The sequence below is a fragment of the Mustela putorius genome, unplaced genomic scaffold (genome assembly GCF_011764305.1).
Source record: "Mustela putorius furo isolate JIRA1106 unplaced genomic scaffold, ASM1176430v1.1 tig00000407_pilon_pilon_pilon, whole genome shotgun sequence".
Lineage (NCBI taxonomy): Eukaryota > Metazoa > Chordata > Mammalia > Carnivora > Mustelidae > Mustela > Mustela putorius.
In genome coordinates, this window is record NW_025421373.1 from 15,916,495 (window position 1) to 15,923,357 (window position 6,863).

Sequence of the window (6,863 nt, forward strand, 5' to 3'; positions counted from 1 at the left end):
CTACACTGTAAAAAAAAAAAAAACAAATTTCACATGAATTGAAAATCTAAATATGAGCAAAATCTTCAAAACTTTTAGAAAAATTGTAAGAAAAGCTTTATAACATTAAGTTGGAGGAAGAATCTCTTTAAAAATGACATGAAAACATAAACCATGTTAAAATGAAAAGTTTTTTTTTTTTTGGAGAGCAACTGGACAATATGTGGGAAAGTTCAAAGGTGATAAAACCCTAGAGTCCATCTCTAATTACACACTGAAAAGGCCTTTTGACCTTGGACACCAAGGGACTTGGATGAGATGTTTCACTGTATCAGTGGTTATAAAAATTTAGAAACAACCTTATATGTGCATCAGTTTGAGGATAGACGAATAAATAAATAATGCTATTTTCATAAAATGGAATGCCATTCAGCAGTTAAAACAAGTGTACCGTGTTAAAATTTCCAAGAAATCATGGAAAGATCTTGGCCTTTTTCTTTCCAAATTGATGGAGTCACCTGCTTCTTGCATTTTGCATAGCAAGGCTGCTGAAGACAAATGCAAATTTCATCAAAGATTATTTTTGTGGAAGTAGACAATGAGGGACACTGTATTCTTTAATATTTTAAGATTTACTAACAGGATCAGAATAAAAAAGTAAACAGAAACAACACCCAACATATACTATATTGTGTTTTAGCTGCCCAGGGATATCTTAGATATAATGAAGAGTGAGATTTTTGAAAAAGTTGTTTAAGGATATGTTTTAGAACTTAAATACTTCCAAAACTGTCATCTTGTCCTGTGTTGAACTGATACATATTAATACAAATATACTAGTTTATGTAATCCTTGACAGCCTCCAGAAAAGAAACATTGCATATATAAGGTGAATTAAATGGCTTTTATGTTTTCTTGGGTTAAAATTGTTATACAATATGACTATCTCTAAGATTTATTTTAATCTAAGTTTGTTTTTACATCAAAAGGCTGTGTATTGGGGCGCCTGGGTGGCTCAGTGGGTTAAGCCGCTGCCTTTGGCTCAGGTCATGATCTCAGGGTCCTGGGATCGAGCCCCACATCGGGCTCTCTGCTCAGCGGGGAGCCTGCTTCCTCCTCTCTCTCTCTCTCTCTCTCTCTCTCTCTGCCTGTTTCTCTCTGCCTGCTTGTGATCTCTGTCAAATAAATAAATAAGATCAATAAAAAAAAAAGGCTGTGTATTCTCTCTACCCAATTTCTGACTTGGGTTATTAAAATATTTTCTCAAATCGATTAAACTAATAAATCCAGTAAACTAATATTTACTGTTGTCTCATGGACATTTAGGTATCTATCTCCATTGGGCTTGAAGAATGTTTCCGCGTTTCATCTTTATTTTCACTACTGGCCACTACTTTCCCACAGTGTTAAAACTGTATATCAAGAGGCTAAAGGGCTATCTGTCCTAAAACCAATCACTCACTCCCTGAAACTTGCAATTTCATGTTAATGTTGAGGCCAGTCCAAGGACTGAGACTTGGGATCAGGACGTAACTAGTATCCAGAGTGGAGGGCAGCACGTTCTTTGGTCTGCTCTAGTTGTGCTTCTTCATCCTTGAGCTGAACATCTGTCTCCTAAATCCCGTTTCTTTTAGCCTCTTTTCATGCCTTACAAATGGCAAAGCAGTTAATGGGAGCGTGTTAGGGCAGGGATGATGGTGATAAGGATTTTAGTTGAATGATTATTAACCTATTTCTGTCTACTTCCTTTTTTAATGAGAACCTGGATTTTGTTGTCAATACTATGGGTTGCCCTGTTTGAGACTTCTTTGAAAAATTTCTTTAAAAAAGTCTTTCACATAAATAACCATATTTTATATTCTGTATTTCTTCAGAGGCAATCCAGGGTGGGCTCATCAGAATATAAACTGGCAAATACCAGCATGCTGCAAAACAATGTGGAAGCCCTCTGACTTGTGAGAAGCACTGTACCTCATTTCTTTGACTGGTTTTGCTATGTGGTAATTGTTAAGGAAACATCTGGTTACTGTCACATATTTGAGTATCCGATCTCATTGCGTGACATTTTGTTCTGTGACATTTAGTTCCCACTTAGGACTTGGAATTGAAAACCTAAAATTAAGTTCCATTTCCAACATAATAATAGGGAATTGTCCTGGATAATGATGTTTGAGGCTCTCCGTAATGGAATTTCAACATAGCACATGGGGGAAAAATAATAGTGAATTGTTATCAGTGATTTTCTTCACAAAAATACAAATACTTAGAAACTGTTTTTGGAGGGGCTGCTCTGGAACTCTTCTTAGTTTTGAAACTAGTATTCTTTGCTTTCTGGACTCATGGTAAATTGAAATGAACTCTCTTACTGTAAAATTCATCTACTTACACATCTCTCATTTTATACTGAATCCTCTCCCCCCCACCCCGTTCCCGTAAGGAAACATTTAGGAATATGCCTTTAAAAATGTCTGAGTATACTTTTCTAACCTTTAGGTTGTCCACAGCAGAACTGCATCTATCATAGGTTCTCTCAGCTGGTTCTTTCATAAAATAAAAAAGGAAGGATATTTAGACAACTGCCATTTTGCCTCTGCATGATGTTGGCACTTAGCGTAGTGCCCATGGACCTGTAGTTCATATCCTGGAACTAGATCTGCAAACCCATTCTTAATCACTTATGCTGTTAACTCTGTCCAAGCAAGTCCTAAAAATGTCTGCTTTCCTCATCAGTTTGTTCCTAGGAAGTATTCTGTGTGTATCCTTAGGTTTCTCCAGTGGACTTACTATTTATTTGTTATTTGAGTTAAAAACAGAGACAACCATTATTCAGAAGAAGGGCTAGTTGTTTTGCTACAGTTTTATCAAATAGTCCCTACCTTAAAAACAAACTATGCTTAACAGGAAGTCTTAGAACTAGTTCCAAGGGAAATAGACTCTGTGATGGGAGATTTGCATGTAGGAAGTTTATGGGGGTGTGCTCTCAGAATGAACACCTGTGAGAGGTGAAGTAAATAGCTCTAGGCAGAGGGGGAAAATGTTGATCTGAGATGAAATCACAACAGATGTCTCAGCTGATCCCACAGGGATGACCCATCAAATAAGGCATGACCCTTATTCCCAACTGAGCAAGGGGCCAAGGCTTTTATACTTAACGCTGAGTGGTCTTTGGATGTGGCTGCCACAGCAGGGACCAGGGGAAGCATGCAACTTGCCTTTGGCATCTAGAGAATGAGTGCCTAGGTCCTGAAAAGGGGACCTGGGCAGTGTACCACCCATTAAGTATGCAGGATTCTAAAAGCTAACCAGTTTGCTTGGAAACAGAGGATAGATAGGCATAGTTTCCCTCTTTTCCCAATTTACTTGCAAAAGGATGAAACATATAACAGAAAGCAGGTGGCTACACAGTGGAGATATGAAAAAAATTTTTGTGTGTGTGGGGGGGGTTGTTTGTACTCACTATTCACTGTGGGTTGGATAGTTATCACTTTTACTTTCTAGGAAAGTGAGGCTTTCTTTCTGTCGACAAAAAGCTGAAAAGCTGCTAAAACATTGCAATACTAAAGCATCTAGAATTTGACTAGAAACCCTTGTGCTCAAGGTATTTATTCTTCCAAGTGAACATCAATCCCTCTTCGTTATCAAACCAGGCTTTCCATAGACGATGCATCGCCATATCTGAAGTAAGGAAGCTATGTCCATGCATATGTTCTTTTTACATTTTCTGTGCCTCCTTCATTCTGATGCCTCAGAAAGCCCATTTCCCCCCGCTCCCAGGGGAGAAAATTATACTTTAGAACCAAAGTTCCTCCTCATGAGCTGGCCCACAGCCCAGTAATCAACAGTGCCGAGAGAAGCATGATTTTAATATACATTGATGATCTAGTCAGTGGTCAGAAAAAGGTTTTCTGGAGAAGAAAGAAATAATACATGAATTAAACCTGAAATCTGTGTAACGAAGTAATCTTCTTGAGAAATGTGGAGATTTTGAAAGTGACCCAGTCATTATTTTAGCACATTAGGAAAAGTTCTATAAATATTAACAATTGACCAATGAGAGGGCAGAAAGTCAACTTGTATTGAGCACTTATTGCTTGCCAGTCGTTGCAGAAAACAGTTAGCAGATACAAATATTCAATCTTTACCACTGTCCCAAATATTAGGAATTATTATTCACATTTTTTCACTCATTTATATCTTAAATGGGATAACTTTTGTAAGTTTACACTGCCAGAGAGTGGAAGAGCTAGAATTAAAAATGATCTCTCTCTGATTCAAAAGTGTATGCTATTCCTCTCAAACAACTTCCATTAAGAGAGATGCGTCAGTAAAGGAAACACCTTCATTATCCTTAGAAGTACACTGAAACAAAAATATAAACTTTGGGCTATAAATGGTGTGGTCTTCATTTCTTTCTTTCTTTCTTGGCCAAGTGTCCATGTAATGGAGGGAACAGTGATTTTGGAGTTAGGAGACCTGTATTCGTTACCTCGCACTGAGCTCTAGTAAAGAAACTGAACCTCGGTCTTGTCATTTCTAAAATAAGGGCATAAAAGCAGAATGAGATAGCTCAACCTGTCAGCTGATTTACTGCATTTGATAGAGGAGACAGATTTTGAACAAGTTTTCCTGTGATGGGGCTACATTGTATCCTGGAACCAAACTGTGATACTTTGAACATTGAATGCTCCTGTGGTTGTATGAAGCACTGACAGCACTGGGTTATCTGGGAGTCATTTTGTTTCCATAGCAGATGTCTATTTTGATGCTGACTTCTTGCTTATTTGATTACTAGTTGTACATAAGAAGATGGAAGTTCAGATGGTAAATGATCAAAGGAAGAGGAATAAACAAATTAGGAGAAACGGTTTGGCAAATGCGACTATATTTACAAAAGATCCTTGTAGTTTTGGGTACTTAACACAAACATTTCCTTGTTTATACATTGTTGGTTCCGGATGGATTTACTAAGGTTTTTGGAGAAGGGGGGTGGTTGAACTACTGTGGGATCATAGGAACTGATTCAGTAATATATTTGGAGTCAAAAGCTAATTGTGTAATTCTACTGGGAAAATTAGATCTACAAAGATGGAAGCTAGGATTGTAAATGAGTGTGAGCACAGGTACCTATCTCTGGTGTAAACCGCTGTGGATGAGACGGAACAGAAAGTCACTTGCATCAGCTCATGCCCCTGAAAGGAGGTAGGAATTGAGAACATTTGATTTTAAGATGAAGAATATCATTAATATAAATATGGTCTCCTAATGTTCTCTGAAGTGGGCAATATTCGTTAGATGCATAAATTTCAATATATTAGCCAATTCCATTATTTTAAGTCCTGTCTTTTTTATAGTCTAATTATAAATATTTCACATATGAGATGTTAATTCCTAAAATTGTCATAAATCCTCAGGAATTAATGGGGGCTACCATATGTAGATTTATATTTGTATGTCCGAAATTGATGGTATTTTGTTGTTCTTCTAGTAAACAAGGAAGGTCAAGATTTAAAAATATCAGAACTCCCGAAAGTATGTCTGTTCCTCACTAAGTTTACTTAGAGAGTGAACTCACTAAGTTTTCTGGCTTCCATCAGTTTCATCTAACTAGCATTTTGAGACTTTGGTCAAGTGTTGTTTTTTGAATCTATCATATTTGGGGCATTGAGCAAACTACAAAATTTGGGGGAAAAGTGTGACATTGTGGGGATATTTCATCTATGGGTTAAGTAAAGATTTATTGAGCAAAACCATACATTAGACTTTGCAGTGCCGCCATGGCTTAGGAGTTGGTTAAGGTGGTTTGATATGATGCTTGGTGCCAAACAGTTCTGTGTATCAAATGAAAGCATTATGATTCCAGGTGTGTCAGACATCCTCCTGGGAGTTCTGTGGGTCTTATGTTACAGACTCTCTCTTAGTTTCCCAGGGCTCCCATAACAAAGTACCACAAACTGGCTGCATTAAACAACAGAATTTCATGATCTCATTGTACAGAAGGCTAGAAGTCTGAAATGAAGGTATTAGCAGAGTTGGTTCCTTCTGAGGGCTGTGAGTGAAGAGCTTTTGGTGGTTTGCTGGTGATCATTGTTGTTGCTTGGCTTGCAAATTCCTCACCCCAGTCTCGGTCTTTGTGTTCATATGGTATTCTCCCTTTGTGCATGTCTGTGTCCGAGTTTCCTATTTTTATCAGGACACAAGTCATGCTAGATTAGGGGTCCATTCTGGTTTAACTGGATCTTAACTAATTACATCTGCAAAGGCTGTATTTCCTTTTTAAAAACAATTTTTTTTTAATTTTTAAAGAAGATTTTGTTTATTTATTTGACAGAGACACAGTGAGTGAGGGAACATAAGCAGTGGGGAAAGGCAGAAGGAGAAGCAGACTTTCCGCTGAGCAGGGAGCCTGATCCAGGACTTGATTCCAGGATCCTGAGATCATGACCTGAATGGAAGGTAGATGCTTAACGACTGAGCCACCCAGACACCCCAAGGCCTTATTTCCTAATAAGTCTACATTCTAAGATGTGGGGGCTTTTGGACTACAACCCCTAACAGGTCCTATGTTTCAGTTTTGGTTTTCTTTTTTCTCGAAAGTGAGAGTGAATGATTTCATGATTAGGAAGCACAAATTTTATCACTAGGGAATATTTCTAACCATAGAGAGAAATAGAAATGAAACAATAAATAAAATCAGAAAAGCGAAAATAACAGTTCGAGGTACTCAATATTAGATGCCTCCAACAATCTCTACTAACATTACTATGGAGTCTTTTACTCATTGGAAGCAACTGAAGGCAGGTATGGGTCTAAATAAAATCTATCTTCTTCTGAGTTTAATAAGGAAATAGATTTCACATAGCTATTTAATATCACCTAGAATTAAG